This window comes from Suricata suricatta, chromosome 10 (assembly GCF_006229205.1).
Source record: "Suricata suricatta isolate VVHF042 chromosome 10, meerkat_22Aug2017_6uvM2_HiC, whole genome shotgun sequence".
NCBI lineage: Eukaryota > Metazoa > Chordata > Mammalia > Carnivora > Herpestidae > Suricata > Suricata suricatta.
In genome coordinates this window covers 102,566,257-102,587,887 of record NC_043709.1, presented here as the reverse complement: position 1 = coordinate 102,587,887, position 21,631 = coordinate 102,566,257, and the positions used below count along the sequence as shown (strand labels likewise).

Genomic DNA, 21,631 nt, shown 5'->3' with positions numbered 1-21,631 from the left:
TACAGAGAAATTGTGAAAAAAGAGCTGATGTGGCAAACCTCACTGTTTTCTTATTTGAAGAAATTACAATAGTTAGTGGGCATAAAGAGCAGACCTCAGGAAGCTCTGAGCAGCCCCATCAGCACCCCAGGAGGGACTTCAGCTGCCAAAACCAGCCCCGTCACCATATCAACCATGAGCAGCAAAGTGGAGATGTTCCAGTCACCCAACCATTGCCCCTGCCCCAGCACTGCTGACACCAAGCCTGACCACCACATATGGTGGTGGTGGCCTCACATCAGGGTGCCTGCCAGCATGCACAAGAAGGTTTTAGGAACAGTGGTTCAATGTAAGTAATGGACATGGTTTTATTAATAGTAGTGACACCAAGGAAGATAGACTTGTACACCTGACTGCCATAAAGAGGTAACCCCAAGATGCACCTTCATAGTGTGGGAGATGGAGACACTGTGGCGTTTCATGTGGTTGAAAGAGAAAAGGTAAGTAGCAAATGCTACAGGCCCTGGTGAAGCTCCACTACAAAGCAGTAAATATGTATCAGACCTTAGCACTATAGACACTATTCACAGTGCAGGGGTACTCCATCAATTACCAGCGGAATTAACAGAACAGTGAAGATAGGGAAAGCATGAGAGATGAGAGAGTTCTCCTAAGGCAAGAGTTCCCTTTTTACTACATGTGGAGACCCTGTGGGCATCAACCACTGTCTTCCAACCTGCTTGTGCAGGGTAAAGTGCTAGAAGGTACTGACAACCAGAATTCAGGAGAACAGGTAAACCAGTGAGTTAGAGTATGTATCAGGGTCATAGACAACAATTCTACAGGGGCCTCCCCACCAGAGAGGAAAGTAGTGAAGAATTAAGGAAATCAAAGAGATGAGACCCAAGGTAAGTAGTCACCTCAATATCAGTACCTCCACAATTTCAATTACCTACACATATGCTCCCAAAACCCCAACAACAAGGTGGCAAGAGACAAAAGCACATGATCCACTAGCTAAGAATTCATCTGCCTCCCCCACCCCACTGACTAAGGCAGGGCTGAGTAAATGCTTGTGTAGCATCTCTACCATCACCTGGTTTAGTCATCCAACAAGAAGAAATGAATATGATATTCCAGCAATAAGAAAGGAACAAAAGACTGGAGTGGAAGATTTTAAGTGCTTTCTTTTTGCCCATTAACTAGATAACTAGAACTATCTGCGTTATCTATGGAGTATCATGGAGTTTTTCTTATTCTTGCTGAAAGATGTCTCTTTTTAGTAATGGCAAATTCTCAATACACCTTTAAAGGTTTTTAAATTGCTTCATATCTGGTCAAGCTGAGATTTTTAAAAGCCTCATTCCTGTTTGTAATAAAAGATTACAACTTGATTTTTTCAAAAAAAGTCAACAAACAGCAAGTGCCTGTTAATAAAGGTCTTGGATACTTGTCAAAAAAAAAAAAAAAACACAAAAAATAGAAGGAGGAATTGCCACAGCCAACCCCATCTTCAGCATCCACCATCCAGATCAGTCACAGCCGTCAATACCAAAGTAAGCAATCTCCACCAGAAAAATATTACAACGTGCTGAAAGCTCAGATACTAGTTAGCATTTTCTAGCAATCTAGTATTTTTTAAATAAGGCATGTAGTTAATAAACTACAATATAGCATAAACACTATGCTATGGATATAGAAAAACCAAAAAATTAACTTTATTGGCATATTCACTTTATTGTAGTGGTCTGAAACCAAACTGGAAATGTCTCCAAGGTAGAGCTGTATATGCATGCAAATACATACATATACATACACACACACATTGCATTCAATATATATACCATTAGTTTTGTTTCTCTGGGGAAATGTAACCAATAAATAAATAAACTATATTAATGTTAATATAATTAGATGGAAATACATTAATTACATTGATAAGCATAGAACACTTAATATATAAATTGTTACACATATACTAAAATGTATTTTATTTAAAATGACATGTAATACATATCATATTCATATTATAAAACATATATATATATAAAATAAGTAATTGGCTCATGAGACTATGGAATCTGACAAGTGCCAAGATTTGCAAACAAAATGGGCAAGCTCAAGACCCAAGAAAGGTAACTGTGAAATTCTGCTCCAAAGACTGGCACAGACTCAAGACTCAGGAAAAGCCAATGTTTCAGTTAGGGTTCAAAGACAGGCAAAAGCCAATACCCCAGTTCAAACAAAACTCTTACTTGGGGGAGGGGAATCAGCTGACAGGAAGGCCTGAATAAAACAGGTTGAGGGCCACTCACATTAGAGAGGATAATTTGATTTATTCAAGTGTATCGATTTAAATGTTAATCTCATCCAAAATACCCTCACAAAAACATGTAGAATTAAGTCTGACTAACTATCTGGGCACCGTGTCTCAGGCAAGTTGACACATAAAATTAACCATCACAATTTACTGTTATTTTGTGGCTGTTATACAATATCTGACTGAAAAGTTATCCAAGAGTGTAAAGTACTGTGTTTAACATCTGGTCTTTAAACTACCTTAAATTGCTTTTTTGTGTATGGTTTGAGGTAGGGGGGCAATTTCATTTTTCCCCATAGGGACATCCAACATCCATTTTTAAACAATCCATTCTATCCTAACCTTTGACATTCATCAAGTATTTTCATAAGTATGGGGCTATTTCTGTGTTTTCTATTATGATCTTACCCCAAAACATTACTTAATTACTATAGCTTTATGAGGCTTAATATCTAGTAGGACAAGTCTTCTCTGAAGCTTCTTAACTATTTTTTAATTCCTGCAAAAAATATTTACTGAGTCTACCATAGGCCAGGCACTGTTCTGTAATAGTTCAAGGAAGAGAGATCAATTTAGGACTTTAATATATTTCATAAAATTTTATCATTTTCCCCACAAAAATCTTCAACATAAAAAAGATTTTTTTAATGCTTTTTATTTATTTTTGAGAGACAGAGAGAGACAGTGAGATCAGGGGAGGATCAGAGAGAGAGGGAGATACAGAATCTGAAGCAGGCTCCAGGCTCTGAGTGAGCTAGCTGTCAGCATACAGCCCGATGCAGGGCTCAAACCCACGAACTGTGAGATCATGACCTGAGCCGAAGCCAGATGCTTAACTGGCTGAGCCACCCAGGAGCCCCTTGAACATTTTTTATAGTTTATTGTCAAGTTGGTTTCCATGTAACACCCAGTGCTCTTCCCCACAAGTGCCCTCCTCCATGACCATCACACCCCTTCCCCTCTCCCCCTCCACCTTCAGCCCTCAGTTTGTTTTCAGTATTCAAGTCTCTCATAATTTGTGTCCCTCCCTCTCCCTCTTTCACCCCCTTCCCCTTCCCCTGTTGGACCTATGAGTGAAAACATATGGTATCTGTCCTTCTCTGCCTGATTTATTTCGCTTAGCATGATACCCTCGAGGTCCATCCACTTTGTTACAAATGGCCATATTTCATTCTTTCTCATTGCCATGTAGTATTCTACTGTGTATATAAACCACATCTTATTTATCCACTCATCAGTTGATGGACACTTAGGCTTTTTCCATGAAAAATCGTGAACATTTTAATGATATTTATTCCTAGGAACTTTATATGCTTTTCTCAATGTTAATAGTAAATAGCACCTTTTTTTAAAAAAATGTAATTTTCTTTTCAATACAGTTTATAGAAATGCAACTGATTACTGTATGTTCACACTGTCTCTAGCAATCTTCTTAAGTGCTCTTATCTATGGGTTTTTAATTTACTATTTAGACAACCATATCATATGTACAATAAGAAAATAATCATTTTCTTTCCTTCCAATCCTTGTATTTATTACTTGCCTTTCCATATTGCCTATAATATCTACCACAATGCTGAATAGAAATGATGACAGTGTGTATGTACTCTATTTTGTTCCTCATCCTCAGAGAAATGCTTTAACAGTTTTATCTATATATAGAATAAATTATCTGTATAAATTATAGTGTAACTTTTAATAGATTTTTTAGTAGATATTCTTAATCAGGTTAAGAAGTTTCCTTCTTAGATATTTTTCCAAAAAAAAGGCATACAGAGTGTCAAAAGACATGAAAAGAGGCTCATCATCACGTATCATCAAAGAAATACAACTAAAAAGAAACCAAAAAAATACAACTAAAAAACTATCACCTCACACCTCTCAGAATGGGTAAAAATCAATAACACAAGAAATAAAAGGTGTTGACAAGGATATAGAAAAAGGGGAACTCTCTTGTACTGTTGGTGGGAATGCAAACTGGTACAGCCATTCCGGTAAACAGTATGGAGGCTCCTTAAAAGAATTACAAATAGAAGTAACCTGATGATCCAATGATTGCACTACTAGGTATTCAAAGGTATACATTCACACTGATGTTTACATTTACATGCAGCATTACCTACAATAGCCAAATTATGGAAACAGCCCAGTGTCCATCAATTGATGAATGGATAAAGATGTTTTGTGTGTGTGTGTGTGTGTGTGTGTGTGTATGTACAATGGAATACTACTCAACCATAAAAACGAATGAAGTCTTGAAATTTGCAATAATGTAGATGGAGCTACAGAGTATTATGCTAAGCAAAATAAGTCAGAGAAAAAGACAAAGGCCATGTGATTTTACTCATATGTGGAATTTAAGGAATGAAACAAATAAGCAAAAGGGGGAAAAAAGATGGGGGTAAACTGAAAAACAGACTCTTAGCTAGAGGGAACAAACTGATGAGTACCAGAAGTGAAGCTGGTGGGGAGATGGGTTAAATAGGTAATGGGGATTAAGGAGTGTACTTGTTGTGATGAGCACCAGGTGATGTATGGAACTGTAGAATCACTATACTGTGCACCTGAAATTCATATTACACTGTATGTTAACTAACTACAATTTAAATAAAAAATTCTTTCTATTGTTAGCTATTTAAAAAATTAAAGTTCCTACATTTCTTGAGATGATCATATGACCTTTTTCTTATCAGCTTTTAATGCAGTAGACTATAGTAAATAATTTTCTAATGATACCAATCTTGACTCCTGGAATAGGCCTCAAATGTCTGCATGCATCTCTTTCATATACAGTAACTCTAAATGTTCATTTATTTATTTTGAGGGTGGGTATGGGCAGAGAGAATCCCAAGCAGGCTCCACACTCAGCATGGAGCCTGATGCAGAGATCAACATTACAACCACAAGATCATGACCTGAGCCAAAATCAAGAGTAGGATCCTTAACTGAATGACCCAAGTATCCCCACATACACTAACTTTAAGTTGGACATATTTTGTTTAGAAATGTTTGCATTTATGTTAACAGCCCTAACTCTTCCTTTCCTGTATTAACTCTGTCAAGTTTTGATACGAAGTTATGCTAATCTTATAAAGTATGTTGGTGATTAATTATTCCCTCTTTTTTATTTTCTGGAATTCTTTCTGTAAAACTGAAACCATTTGTTCCTTGTAGGCTTATTAAAAATTACCAGTATAACTCTCCAGGCTTGAAATTGGTGGGAAAATCTTATTACGGACTCATTTTTTCAGGTTTTCATTTTCATACTTAGCTAGTTTTGCTAAGTTTCTTTTTTTTCTGGCATTTTCCCATTTAGTCTAAATTTAAAATGTACTGGCAAAAATATCCTTGTGTCTTCTTAATACTTGCAGGACTTGTAGTTAGGAGCTCTTTGTCACTTCAAAAATTTTTCAAGTCAATTTTCTTAATGTTTTCAAAGGCCAATTTGGGGCATTGTGCATCCTTTTTTAAAAGGGTGGAATGGGAGACCCAGGTGGCTCAGTCATTTGGGCATCTGACTCTTGATTTTTGGTTCAGGTCATGGTCCAAGGGTCATGGGATGGAGCCCTGTGTCAGGCTCTGCACTAAGAGTGGAGTTTGCTTAATATTCTCTCTCTCACCCTCTGCCCCTCTCTCCAACTCATGCATACTCTCTCTCTTAAAAAAAAAATGGTGGAAAGTTGATTATCTATTACGGTCTCCACCTTGGGTTGCCATGGACTTTCTCTTTTTTCTGCCAAGATACAAAGCCTGTACACGGCTTATCATGTACCTACCTATTCATCCACTGAGAATTTACTTTCTTGCTAATTTATGATACATATTTTATCAACCATCTTTAACTTTTTTGTGGCTGTTATTTTCCCAGCATCTAGTCTGTGTTTACAGACATGTTTTAGCCTCCATACTTTCACTTACAGAATTTTGCTTGTTAGTGAAATGTAACTTTTGTAAAGGTTGCTTAATTTTCTTGTCCATTTTAGTGCCAGACCTTCAGGGTATTCCTACCTCAGATTATACATACAAACAAATAAGTTTTTAAAGCATTTTTGTATTTAAGGCTAGAATGGTACCACAGGCCAGGATTTCCAAATAATTCTCTCATTTGTGCTTGTGCTCCAGGCAGGGAAATAGTTTCAAGGTTAAACTGAAATACTTTGTTACTTTTCCACAACCCCAGAGAACACCCTCAACCGCCCTCATCTGGGTATCTATTCCATCACATGCCTGCCGCACAGCAGTGGTACACTTCTAGGTGCAGTCACTGGACGACGAAAGCTGAGTAGAAGAAAAGAAGAGATATTTACCACACTGAACAATGAAGAAATTCTCCACCATTTAAAAATGTGCTCCAGGTCACAGTATGATCTTCAAAAACATATGTTTTAAGACACAAAATAGCCCAGGCCAGATCTGGGATTCAAGTTTGTAACTTAACTGCCTCCAGTAACATATTAAGAGAAAGCACAGGGCTTGACAGTGTGCAGTGCCAGCAGGGCCAGATGGTTCACTTAAATCACAAGCTAATAAACCTTTACTCAGAATAAGAAGGAACAAATTATGACTTTACCACAGACCCACTTTCCTTAAGAAAGCAAAGCAATTAGGTGCTTCAGGTGCTGGCGGAGACTGCATCTTCAAGTTTCCCACCTTCTTCTGTTCCCTGACTGAGAGGAATATACTCTTCTGTAGTTTCCAAGATGCTTGTGGAAAATCTTGCTGTCGTTTCTGAGGAGGGTAAGAAGCATAAGTCTCCAAAGGAATGAAGTGATTAGAAGAAAGGAGTGCACAAAGGAAGATTGCCTAGAGGTTAAACATTCATCACAGAAATCATTTCATTTGAGAAGTCCCCTTGCTCTCTTGATTTCAAATAAATTCTAGATTATGACCCACTCAATTATACAATTACCCAAAAAAAATGTTTTTCAAAAGGAAAAACTGTTACCCAGCTCCTGAGCTGAGAAGCAGTTTTGAAGCATTAGTGAGACTTTACTTACATATATACTTCCTACCATCCTCTCCCAACAAACTCCCTTAGGTATCACACAATTGAGATAGCACTACTATTGAGAATTTAAATTTACAGAATTTCTAAAACAGATGTATGCTAGCATTTATACTAGAAATCTTCTCTTTTTCTTGTTATGTTCTTTTTGTCAGTGTACAGTAATTCTTTGACAAGATATACACCAATCATACAGTATTTTATGAATAGGGAATGGCTGAACTATTGTAATAATAATAACAACAAAAGCACCTTACATTATTTGAATACTTTGAAGTGTTCTAATAAGTGCTTTATAGGTATTGTTCATTAAATCCTCACAATGATCCTATGAGTCTGGATATTAGGTATTATTATTATCTCACTTTTACAGAAGACAATACAGGTTTGGAGAGTTAAAGTGCCTTGTTCAAGGTTATACAGCTAGAGGAGACAGAACCAGGATTCCAAGCTAGGCAGTCAGACTTCAATTGCATTCAGAGTTAATGTCGCTTTGCTACAATGTATCAGTCTTCTAAAACAGCTTCGCAAAATTATATCTAATAAATCATTCTGGGAAGTATTCCCATGCCCAGTTTTGCACTTCCTATCCTCCTTTGTCCCTCTTTTGCCCTATCCACTAAATATTTAATTCCTACCATGTGCCAGGTACTAAGTGTAAGGCACTGAAGGTGTAACAGAAAACAAAACAGATTGATTTCTCCATAGCTGTTGAGCTCTGAGTCCATATATAGATACTAATTAATAAAATTTATAACTATTTAATCATGAATTGTATATAGCGTTATGCAGAAGGTATATAACACCATGAGAATAAGTAACGAGGCCTTGATCTATATTTTGGAGGCCTAGAGAGTTTTCCCAAGAAAGTATAGAGGAGATGGGTTGGAAAAGGGGATTCCAGTTTGTTTAATAGCCTTAAAGTCAGAGAGCACATAGAGAAGATAAAAGATATAAGGCTTGAGGATGAGGAGAAGGGTGCAAATGTGGCAGGAGAGGGAGGAAGGGGCTAGCTGTAGAAGAATCTTATAGGTGATTATTAGGAATTTTGGCTTTTATCCCAAAAAGCAATAGGAAGGCACCAATGGGATCTGATTAAATTAAGGAGCAAAGGGATTCAGAATGTGAAAATGAGAATTTCTAAAATAATGGAATAAGGAATATAAGCTGAACAGAGAGGGAAACAAAGACGAAATACAGAGGGAAGGAAAGGCAACGCTAATGGATTACAATAAAGTAAAAAGAGGAAAAGAAGTTCAAATGATATGGGAAGATATTTCAAATGAACAAGAAAGCTAAAAGAACAGGCAATTGGGTTTAGAGGGGAAGACACTGTAATGAATGAATCTGGAGGTGGGCTAGATTACAACCAGGTTTAGAATGCCAAATACGGAATGAAGAAAATCAAGGAACTGAAAGAACAAAAGTAGCAAATTATCCATGCAGATTCTGAAGTCAATGAGATAACAAAAGTCTTCAATGAAAGCCTTCAATGTTCCACCTGCATTATATGAGACTAAAAGTAGGAGTTCTAACCTTAAGAATGTGACGGAATAATGGTCTGAAGATGTAACAGGAAGCAAGAAGGATGAGAGTCCTACTTCTAACCCTGAGGTTCAGAATAAACATGTATTTAACACCAGAAAGAGTTGTAAGTTGCCATGGAGAGGCCAAATTATACTGCAGGCAAAGAAGGTGAAAGCTGGCTCAGGAAAGAAAAGGGAAAATCAAATACAGTATGATTTTACTCATATGTGGTATTTAAGAAGCCAAAAAATGAACAAATGAACAAAAAAGACAAAGAAACAAACTCTTAAATACAGAGAACTAACTGGTTCTTGTCCGAGGAGAAGTGGGTGGGGGATGGGTGGAATAAATGGGATAAAGAGTACCCTTATCATGATGAGCACTAAATAATAGAAGAACTGCTGAATCATTATATTGTATATCTAAAACTATTATAACACTGCATGTTAATTATAGAAGGAGAAGGAAGAAGTTAAGAATGTATGTGCCAGGGCCTGGCACAGAGTAGATAATAACTATCTGGTGAATCAGTGAATGAAGACAAAGGAATCTGTGAATTTCAGTAACTTAGTAGGAAGATGTAGAAGGAATAAGAACAGCTAAAGAATATGTTAAGGCAAGAAAATACTGAACAGAGGGAAAATGGTGCAGTATAGATGACTGAAGCTTATTTTTGGGCAATGTCTAATGAAATCTAGGACGAAAGGCATAGTAAGATTAACTCTACTAGGTTCCTTGAAGAGGGTGGGCACTCATCCCATTGGAACATAACTTCAAAATAAAGCAGATGATACCAAAGTAAGAATTATGAAGTATTTTCCTTTAGTCCTCATTTAAATACATAGGCCTAGGGCTCCTGGGTAGCTCAGTTGGTTAAATGTCCAACTTCAACTCAGTTCATGATATCTCAATTCATGAGGTGGAGCCCCACATTAGGCTCTCTGCTATCAGCACAGATACCACTTCAGGTCCTCTGTCCCCTGACTCTCTCCCCTTCCCTGCATGCATGTGTGCTCGCTCTCTTGCTCTCAAAATAAACATGAAAAAAATTAAATCCATAGGACTTACATGACAGCATTGATTATAATTTTCTGTTCTGTTTATTGAAAATAAGGTAGTCTAAGTGATACCTGAAGTAACCTAACGGTAACAGATATCACTGAATTTAGCAATATGTTCAAGTTAGGAATTACAAGGTATTACTGCTATCTTTTACTCCTGACTTTATGAAGAATCCAAATAGGAGTAGGAGTCACATATATAGCACTGAAAAAGAAACCACATTTCTACAATTCAACTTTGGAGTCATTAGATTTCTTGACTTTTTAAATAACAGTGCATTTCTCTAAAAAGTCAACACTGTCAAAGGTTAATGAGGGCAAATAAAATCAGCAAGTGACACTTTAAACAATTAATGTGTTCCATGGGTGAGGAATTTACAAAATGTTTTTACCTTCCCTCAAAATATGGCTTGCATTCCCATAGGACACTTAGCAACGCTGAGTATTTCTATGAAAGCCTAGGGTTTATAAGAATCCACAGAGTTAAGGCTGACTTTGTGCACAAGTGCACATTGATTGGCTGTATTTCTTCACTGCCAACTGCCTTTACGTTTCTAGTAATACTGTGCTATGGTAATTAAGTATTCAGCTGAAGATAATTTTTTAATTGAGGTATAATTGACATACAATATCCTTCTAGTTTCAGATGTACATCACGGTGATTCAATATTTTTACACATTATAAAACGATCCCCACAAATGTCTAGTTACCATCTGTCACCATACAAATATAAAGTTATTACAACAGTATTGGTTATATTCCATATGCTGTATATTACATCCTCGTGACTAATTTATTTTATAATTGGAAGTCTGTACCGCTTAATCCCCTTCACCTATTTCACCCATCCCCACCCCCTCCCTACTCTAACAATCAATAGTTTGTTCTCCGTATATATGAGTCTGTTTCTATTTTGTTTTGATCACTTATTTTATTTTTTAGATTCCACATGTAAGTGAAATCATACAGTATTTGCCTTTCTGTGACTTATTTTACATAGCATCATACACTCTATTCCACTGATGCGGTTGCATATGGCAAGATTTCGTAGTTTTTAAAAATTTAGAAAGAGTAGAAACACAACAATGTGAAAGAAATGCTTTTCCCCCCTCAAGCCATTTCAATTTTTCTTTTTCCTTTATCAACTCAGAAAGCTTGGGAAAATAGATCCTATAATAAGCCCTCATCACTCCTATGGGGAGCTTTAAAAATCAGACATCAATAAAATGTGGGTGCACATTTCAAACCAAAGCAAATGTCCCCTTGCTGCTATGAATCTCATAATTTGTGTCACTGAGGTTGGAAAGCGGCTTTAAGAAGGTCTAATGTTTATCTCAGCGCCAATTCCAATCAGGTGATTTTTCGGTAACAAAGCATCACAACAAAAAACTAAAACTCTGAATTAAAGTACTCCAAACCATTTTTTAAAGAAAACTGTTACTTGATTATATTTTCTATAATTTGCTTATTTCAGTAACAAAGAGTTTGTACCAGAATCAAGTAAAACAAAAATTAATAATTGCCTGGGTTCACGTAGACTCCATGGCTTTTCTCTACTCCTAGAAAAGGACAGAAATAATCTAAATAACATCGTGTTTTCTTTCTCTAGCAGCAGTAACAAAGATGTGGCAGCCATCATTTTACACTCTTCTGCATCTGGGTCTGAGACCTCCTTATATCTCATTTGATTTTGACAAATGAGTAAATCAGGGAAATACAAATAGAGATGGAATGACAAGACTTTCCCTTGAACTTCGGGCTCTCGTCAATTCTCTTCTGAAAAAAAGTATTCTTCTTTCTTATATTCATAATCTTTCTAAGTCAAGGAAGTCAAGAAAACAGCATAAAGTACATGGTAAGAGGGCCTTACAAGCTGTCTAGTTTTTGTAAAGAAATTTCCTTTGTAGTTGAAATCAGTCGTCATTTCACATGGAGAAAACATAAATTTCATTTCACCACAGAAAACAGCAATCCCCTCACTAGCATAAAGTCACCAACAGAGAACAGAGCATTTAGGACTTAAGCACTTTTTCTAAGATCAAATGAATAATTTGAATAAAGTTATTTTTTAATTTAAGTTTTCAACAGTAAAAGTTTACTGGCATTTTAACTGAAAATTTTAATCCTTCTCATTTGCACTGCTGGAAAAACAAAGTCAAACAATTACCTAGACATAGATGGAGTGATATTCCATCAATTACAGATCTATAAAATGGAGAAAACATTATTTCAATATGGAGAAAACATTATTTCAACCCTGGAAAATGGTTACCAAAAAAAAAATGGCAAACGAAATAACAGCTATTTGACCTTATCACAAATTTACTATTAGCCAGAGAAGAAAAGTAAAAGGTTGGGATTTAATGTCTGGAAACCCAAGGACACCAGGAGAGAACTCATAAGCATCATAGAAGTATATATACATATATATATACACACACAAACACACATACATGATTATTTTGGCCATAATAATAATGCTCAGCATTTGTATACGGCTTTTATAGACTGCCAAAACAAAATTATTTTGGGGATAAGAATTTGCTTCACTCTACTACAGAGGCTTAGAAAGATTATGAGCCTTACCCTAAATCACAGCTAGTAAACAGAAGAACTAAAATCCACATCACCTGACTTCTGGTTCAGTGCCCTTTACGCTAGCCTTTATTACTTCTTATTCATTCATTTAAAAAGGTGAAGATAAGAGGAAGGGACAAATGAGTGCCAAAATAGATAAAAGTCTAGGACGTGCCACACACAGAAACTATCTGTTACGTAGGATAAATCCTGCTGTGCATATTTCTCTAGGAAAATATGTTTTATTGAAAACATCCAGGAAGGTGCAGCCAAGGAGAACATAAACTGCATATAAAAATCAGTGGGACACCATCTGGCTTTCATGACTTCACCTTCAGTGATATCTTGGATGACTGCCTCTATCGTCAATAACTTGGTTTATCAAACTCCTCAGTAGGAGATAACAGAATAAGGGCCAAACACCCCAAGAACTCATTACAAGCAAACTAAATATCATCTGTTACAGATCTGCCACATAGATTCCAAAAGTGCTTCCCAGTGCAGTAGTGGTTATGCAGTTTAGTCAGAAGGAGAAAAACATGTCTATTTTGAAAACCAGTATCTACAGACTCTGGCACTCATCTCTGTGGTTCAATTTTGGGGTGTGCCAAGGTTTTATCTCTTTTCCACTTCAGTTCATTTTTCATTTGATTATAACTTTTGAAAACACAGATGTGGTCCTTTTGTTGAAGGAAAAGGAAAAAAAATCAAGTCAAAATTTAGAAACATAGATATGTCCTAAAGTTCTGGGATAATACAATCATATACTATTTTATCAAATAATTTTCAGGAGTAAAAATCTATTATAAAAAAGGCAAACACAAATGCATTACTTTAAGAACTACTGTTACAAACCACTCATGTGTAAAAAGATTTTTTTTGTCATACCATCATATGTGGTTATTTCCTGGGAGCTTCAGTTTCCCTTCAGAATTTCTTGTTGTCTACTGACCCCATCTGGCATAATTATAGAGAAAGTTACAGAGCCTAAAGCTGCTGTCAAGCCAACCCTTTTATTTTATGTAAGAGGACATTTTAAGAGAAAAAAAAGAAGATCAGGGCAAAATAATCCAAGGATTCTTAGCTTTGTCCCTCTATAATACGTAGGATGAGACGGAAAACCATGTAATACTGAAAAGGGCATGCCACTGACTTGTAATAATTTTAAATTATTACAGGCTAAGCTCTACCGTCCCTTCATACCATATATAAAATCTCCATATTTTTACTGCTTTGTTATTTATAAACTTTCCTGTCTTCTTTTTCAAGTGTACTATACATGACTCCATCAAATCAACACCTTTCAGGGCTATCAGTATTCTAAATGAGAGAATTCATGTGCTGCCTTTTCATTGTTATTCTTCAAGATGCTTGTTAGCATTCTGATCTTTTATTGGAAGAGTTTTATTAAAACTCTGAGATCTTTGTTTACTACAATGATGAGGTAATTACTTCAAAATCATATGCAACAAAACTAGATGAATAAAATTTTAAACAGTACAAGGTAGTTTAAAATTTTAAGTACAGAGTTACTAAAAGGGAAGAAATATCTGTTTAAACTATGCAAATTGGCCTGGAGACTACAGGTTTTCAGGGTCTGCCATTCCTACTATCAATATTCAGAATATGATCCAACCAACAGGGATAAAAAGGAGAAATTGAAGGAGGATTTTAAAAACACATCGAGAGCTCCATTTTGTTCACCATCTGACTTATTTCACATTTGTAAAAGTGGCTACAACATTCATACGAAGTTTCAATTCTTCTTTTGAACATTCCTCCTCTGAGACATTTGAGTTTTTAGACCTGCTGTTATTTGAACATATTTGGGTAATTTCCATTAATAAGTGGATTGAAATGCAGAATAACATTGGGTTGCCATTGCTACAGACTATATCATTCCTTTAACTTAAAGCCCATTTCATACATCTTTCTAAGATCAAAAGAAGGAGAAGTCTAAACATGGAGATTTCTGCTATGGCAGGGTATAGCCATTTAACTTCTTCTTTCAACAAGCCAGAGATGGCAGAATTCTCTTTGAAGTGGCAGCCCTGTTGGCCTTTGAAGTCCCTTGTCAATTGCAGAATGGCTCTGGTGGGGTTTGTTTTGTAGCCAGCTGTCACCATGAAGGCAGACATGACGTATTTCCAGCAGTCTCACTTCAGGGTCTGTCAAGTGACTGATTTCATAACCAGTCACCATAACAAAGGAGATTCAAACTCATTGACATTAGAGCAAGAGTCTACAATGAAACTTATTAAGTTTCTCTTGACAGAGCTTGATTTAAATACTGAAATGATTACACAAAAGCAATGACAAAATGATTGTGAATTTAACTGTCACCATCTAAGATCCTTGGAATATTAAAAATGTTCTTTCCGTCTGTTTACCAATAAAGTGGTTTATTAAAAACATCTTGATTTAAATGAAGCATCTTTGAACAATAGTGCCTTCAATCTTTGCACTAACTAAACATGGTGACTTCACAAAAATCAGTAATCTGTTTTAAAAGCAGTTTATTCTGCTAATTTACAACTGGATTTTCTCCTAAGACTGAATGATTTTATGTAGTTGTGAGAAACATTTTTGTATTTATAATACTTTTAGACTGCTCAGAGACACCTCAAAAATCCCCATCACTTCCGACATAGAAACCAGTTTAAGACAAAAGGATAAACAGTGGGAAAAAAATGGTATGTTAAGAAACTTTTATTAACTATAAATGTAGCCCATTAGGGTACTGTATATAAGGAAACAATATTAAGTTACAAATCTGTCTTTAAGGCAGGGGAGATGAGACAAATCTTAAAAAATCTAATGTCAAATTCACCAATGATAATCAGAAGTATTAGTTCCACCGGAAAGAAATAAAGCAGGATCAAAAACATTTTCATCCTAATTTGATCACAGTTTATATCTTTTCCATAGAATGTTTTGATTTTTTCTTCTTTTTGAGAGAGAGAAGGAGAGTGAAAGAGAGAGAGCATGTGCAAGTGGGGTAAGGGGCAGAGCGGAAGGGGGATAGAGGGAGGGAGGGAGGGAAGGCGGGGGGGGGGGAGAGAGAGAGAGAGAGAGAGAGAGAGAGAGAGAGAGAGAGAGAGAGAGAGAGAGAGAGAGAATGAATCTTAAGCAAGCTTCATGCCCAGGGTGTGGCCCCACATGGGGCTTGCTGTGAGATCATGACTTGAGCTAAAAGCAAGATCAGACACTCAAGTGATTGAGCCATCCAGGTGCCACAGAATGTTTTGAATTTTTAAGTTTTTATGACACAGCTCATTGCTATTTCAGAGTTGAAGACTAGGTAGTACAGAATACCAATTTTAGGTGGCTCCTACTCTCTGGAAGATCAGCCACAGTGGGACAGAGCATTGCACACATCCCATGAGACATAATAAGTCCTCTTATTTCCCACTGAAGGACAGGTCATGGATAATGAGGAGTTCTGTATTTTATTTTTCCATTCTGGCTACCAAGCGTTAAAATCAAATACTCTTTACCACACAAAATAAGTTTTCAAGTAACGTCTATTCTAGTTCTTTAAATCTACAATTGTGACATCTTTTGAATTTTTCTGGTCAGATGACAAAGTACTTCATCAAATCCTGTATATAAGAGTTGAAAGAAAGAATAAAACAATTCAAAATATTTTTAACAATTCAGCAATATTTTCATAATAATTCATAACATTTTCTGTTAACTAATGTAAAACTTGTAAAATTGCCATTGAACTTTACATTGGTTAGTAAATAAAGTGATGCTTCTGTTACCTGGAGTGTAAACATTCAGAATGTCAGAATAAAATTTTCATTCATTCACTCATTAATTAATTCATTCACTCAACAAATCGTCACTGAATCCCACTATGTGCCAGACATAACAGTAGGTATTCAGGATACAATAGTAAACAAGATACAATCTCTGCAACGAACTTTCATTCTAATAGAGAAGATGGACATAGTTTCTTAAAGTGACAGAGTAAATAAGTAATAACAACACAGTGTTGTCTAGTACAGGGTGCTGCTGAAAAACGTGGGAAAGTCGTGTAACTCAGACTTGGGAGATAGGAGAAGGTTTTATGGAAAGAGAAGTAGGATTTATCCAGATAAGAGAATGGCATAAAGATGAAGACACTGCTTCACTTACATCCTCCTCCTCCAGCTTTCCCCATTGATCAATAAACACCACCATCGATTCAGCCTTCATGGCAGACACCACAAGCATCAGCCTTGCCACCTCTCTCTCCCTCATTGTCAACATTCAACACATCAGCAAATCCTACTGCATCTGTCTCCAAATAAATCTCTCAATTTCTACTGCCAACACTCTACTATGTTCATGGATTATGCAGTATCTTCCTAACAGGTACTCCCCCCTCCACCCTTATTTGTTTTTCCCCTACTTATGCCCCTATCCATTTTTCATATAACTGCCAGAATAATCTTTTTAAAACATAAAATGGATTTTTATCATTCTCTGCATAAAATGATTTAAAGGTTAACTGGTGGTTTTCTTTTTGCTCTCTAGCATGACTATACCATGTTCTTCCCATTATTAGGGTGTCCACACATGTGGTTTCCACTGAAGTAAATTTCTTGACATTTTAAATCTCACCAATTCCTATTTACTTTTCATGTGTCAATTTAAATACCAGTGTCTTAGACATGCCTTCTCTGACCATTCATTCAAAGTAAGTTCCCTTTGTTCTACTTTTTATAATACTATACTTTTATTTGCCTATATCACAGTCTTGAAGAGTTGGTTTATGCCTGTGATCATGTGATTAATCTTCCTAACAAATAAACACCAGGGGGAAAGGGACCTTTTTTTTTGTTGTTGTTCACTAATGTATTCCCAGTTTCTAGCACATAGTAGACTCTCAATAAGCATTAATAGAATGTAAAACAGAGTGATGGAATAAATGGTATCTCTGAGGCCATTAAACTCTTCATGCTGCGGTGGCATATTCTATCTATGGACAAACACCTCTTTCTCACTTCTATAACCTTTCTACACTAATTCTGTCACACATGCTATAAATTGAAGTGTCTAGTATTATATGAACATGGGATAATACACATACACACACACAATTACATCTCTTGAAAGTGGCTTAGTCCTTTACTAACCTAATATTTCACCATTATTTCTTAAAGGAATAACTACTTTTGACAAACAGGTTTTTAGGCCACAGATGTTTTTCCAAAAATGAAAATTAAAATAGAATCAACTACATCAGTGTTTGTCCTTCTATATTATCAGTACTACAAAACTGTCAGGTTCAGGAGGAAAAATTAAATGGTAGTTGCTAAGTGCACATGTGTATATGGAAGTATCCATCTATCCAACACACTATACAGTTCAGCTGTCCAATATAGTAGCCACTAGCTAGATGTGGCCATTTAAACTTAATTGAAATTAAATAAAAGTAAAATTTTGGTTCCTGGGGCTCCTGGGTGGCTCAGTCACCTGAGACTTTGTTTGGCTCAGGTCACGACCTCATGCTTTGTGAGTTTGGGCCTTGCACTAGGCTTCCTGCTGTCAGTGCAGAGCCAGCTTCGGATCCTCTGCCCCCTTCTCCCTCTGCCCCTCCCATGCTCATGCTCCCTTTCTGTCAAAAATAAAGCATTAAAAAAATTTGGTTCTGCAGGGGTTCTAGCCACATTTTAAGTATTCAACAGAAATGTGTGGCCAGAAGCTGCCATACTGAAGAGATATAAAACATTTCCACTTTCTCTAAGTTTTACAGGACAGTGCTGCTAGAAAGCCTACCAGAGACTCTGGTAACAAATAAGAACTTATGAGTATAAATTATGTTCCTAGAATTCACTTTATATCAAAAGAAAAAAAGTAACTTCTGTTTGGAATTCAAATCTTTTTAATAGGAAATGGTTTTTAGATACCACATCTGATCACTGGAAGGGGACATGCGACTGAAATAATTTTTTTAGGTACTCTCAGTACACAGAACTGTGTGTGTATGTGCATCTGAGTGTTTAAGAGAAAAAAAGACATGAATATTAAAATATATATTTCCAATTCAAGAATGAGGATCAAGCACAAATTTTTTTAATCTTAAATTTTCTGTATCTTCTTACTTCTAGGAATAAGCTCTAAGCATAACGTTCCCAAATTCACATTTTGTTTTAAATTGTGCTGAAGACAGTGTTATTTTTCTTTCCTTCCCTACCTTCCTTCCTAAAGGAAATCAAAGAGTAATACACTGTATTACAGTAATAAAACTGAAAGATAGCATTAGGGTTTGATTTTGCAGCACATATTTGTAGCCATTTACTAAAATCACTAAAATTATTTTTATGAGGAGAGTCTAAAAGAAAATTGGAAAATAAAGGACAGACTAAGATCCTGAATGGACTGACAGCCTCTCGGGGGATGAATAACCCAGGAACAAGAACGATACCTAATCTGGGATGGTACTTCCAGGTGAGGCAGGTATTACATTCTAGGCTGGGTGATGGATTACAACTTGTGACTTAAAGTCACAAGGATTAAAACTTGATACATAAAACAGGAACCTTTAACAAAAAGCATGTTGTCACCAGTACTGAATCGACCAAGCGGGTCTGTAGATACTTAAGTATCTCTGGGGCCTTAAGCTGGTCAGAGTCACTCCCTCCTTTAGAGATCTATCAAGAGTAACAACAGAAGCTTCAGTAGTAGCTAGTGTTCACAGGGTGTTTACTATATGCCACTGTTAAGTGCTTTATACATATAACCTCTCCCTAGTGTGGCAGGTATCAGGAGTATCTTTGACAGCTCAGGGAACCAACACAAATAACTTTCCTGGGGGCACCTGGGTGGCTCAGTTGGTTGAGCTTCGAACTTCGGCTGAGGTTATGTTCTCACGACTGGTGAGTTTGAGCCCCACATCAGGCTCTCTGCTGTCAGCACAAAGCCTGCTTTGGATCCTCTGTTCCCCTCTCCCTTTGCCCCTTCTCCACTCTCTCAAATTAAAAAACATTAAAAAAAGTAACTTGCCTGCAATTACAATTTTTAAGTGTTGGAAGCATAAGTCCAAGCAAGAATTCTAACCCAGAACCCACTTTCTTAGCTATGTAGTGCAGCTTCCCTAAAGTTCTGGAGTAGCCTTCTGAACTACAGAACCAGAGGTTACAATCTCTGTATCTAACCCATCACTTCTGCCTTTCTCAGATCTGCTTCTCCTAACACTCACCATGACTGATTTCAGCTTTGTAGGGTAGGAGTATTTGGTCACAACAGATGAAAAAGCCTGAGGGAAAAACTGGTTTAAGGAATCAAGAATTCTGGATGTGGATGGTTTCAGATTGAGAACTCAGTGAAATCTCTGAAAAAAAAGGTATGAAGTAAAACATGAAGTATACAACTGTCTATACTTCACTACTTTTGACCTCAAAAGAGAAAACTGGGTTGATACATAAATCTGATATGGTAACAATTTTATTACTAATAATAGTGTAGCTATCATTTCTCCAGCATAATTTCTTGGTTCAGTTTTTCCTTCAGGCTTTCCCATCTTTGAAAATGGAACTACCATCTGCCCAGCTGTCCAGCCAGAAATTAGAGAATCATCTTTATTTTCTCCTTCATCCTTACCTACACATGCAATTCACCATCTTTTATTTGACTCTATTTCCAAAAGACATTCTAAATCGATCCACCTTTCTCCATCCCCACTGCCACTATGTAACTTACTCAACTATTACCTAATTTACTTCTGGCCTAAACCAGAAGCCTACATGATTTTGCTTGTATACCTCCTAAAAGTTTACATAACTATGATTTTAACATGATATCTCTTTTTTAAAACATCATAAAAGACTTGCAAAAAATGTGATTTCTTATTCTTTATTTTATTTTTATCAACTTTTTTATGTCTTTATTTTTTATTTTGGGAGACAAGGTTACTATGAAAAATTATATGCTAACTGGACAACCTAGAAGAAATGGACAAATTCCTAAATGCACATGCACTACCAAATTCAAACGGGAAGAGATAGAACACATGAATAGACCGATAACCAGTGAAGAAATCAAATCCGTTATCAAAAATCTCCCAATGAATAAGAGCCCAGGGCCAGATGGCTTTCCTGGGGAATTCTACCAGACATTTAAAGCAGGGCTAATATCCATTCTTCTCAAACTATTCCAAAAAATAGAAATAGAAAGAAAACTTCCAAACTCATTCTACAAAGCCAGCATCACCTTGATACCCAAACCAGACAGAGACCCAACAAAAAAAGAGAACTACAGGCCAATATCCTTAATGAATACAGATGCAAAAATACTCAAGATACTGGCAAATCGAATTCAACAGCATATAAAATGAATTATCCATCATGATCAAGTGGGATTCATTCCTGGGTTACAAGGCTGGTTCAATATTTGCAAATCCATCAATGTGATACATCACATTAACAAAAAAGATAAAAACCATATGATCCTGTCGATAGATGCAGAAAAAGCATTTGAAAAAATACAGCACCCTTTCTTAATAAAAACCCTTGAGAAAGTTTGAATAGAAGGAACCTACCTAAACATTATAAAAGCAGTTCATGAAAAGCACACAGCTAACATCATCCTCAATGGGGAAAAACTGAGAGCATTCCTCCTGAGATCAGGAACACGACAGGGTGTCCACTCTCACTACTGTTGTTTCACATAGTGCTAGAAGTGCTAGCAACAACAATCAGACAACAAAAGGAAATAAAAGGCATCAGAATTGTCAAAGAAGAAGTCAAACTTTCACTTTTTGCAGATGACATGATACTCTACATAGAAAACCCAATCGACTCCACTAGAGCCTTCTAGAACTGATCAACAGGGTACAAAATCAATGTACAGAAATTGGTTGCATTCCTACACACCAATAATGAAGCAGCAGAAAGAGAAATCAAGAAACTGATCCCATTCACAATTGCACGAAAAACCATAAAATACCAAGGAGTAAACCTAACCAAGGATGTAAAAGACCTATATGATGAAAACTACAGAAAACTTACAAAAGAGATTGAAGAAGACACCAAGAAATGGAAAAACATTCCATGCTCATGGATCGGAAGAATAAACATTGTGAAAATGTCATTACTACCCAAAGCAATCTACACATTCAATGCAATCCCCATCAAAATTGCACCAGCGTTCTTTTCAAAGCTAGAACAAGC

General features: G+C 36.4%; 1 protein-coding gene and 1 pseudogene across 9 annotated transcripts in view; one reads left to right on the top strand and one right to left on the bottom strand.

The window, feature by feature from the left end:
- The window catches only part of ERC1 (ELKS/RAB6-interacting/CAST family member 1), a 516,785-nt gene that overhangs the window by 239,685 nt on the left and 255,469 nt on the right, over positions 1-21,631 (bottom strand). The gene's annotated exons all lie outside the window — the stretch shown is intronic.
- LOC115303938 overlaps positions 417-21,631 on the top strand; it is a 26,329-nt pseudogene continuing 5,114 nt past the window's right edge.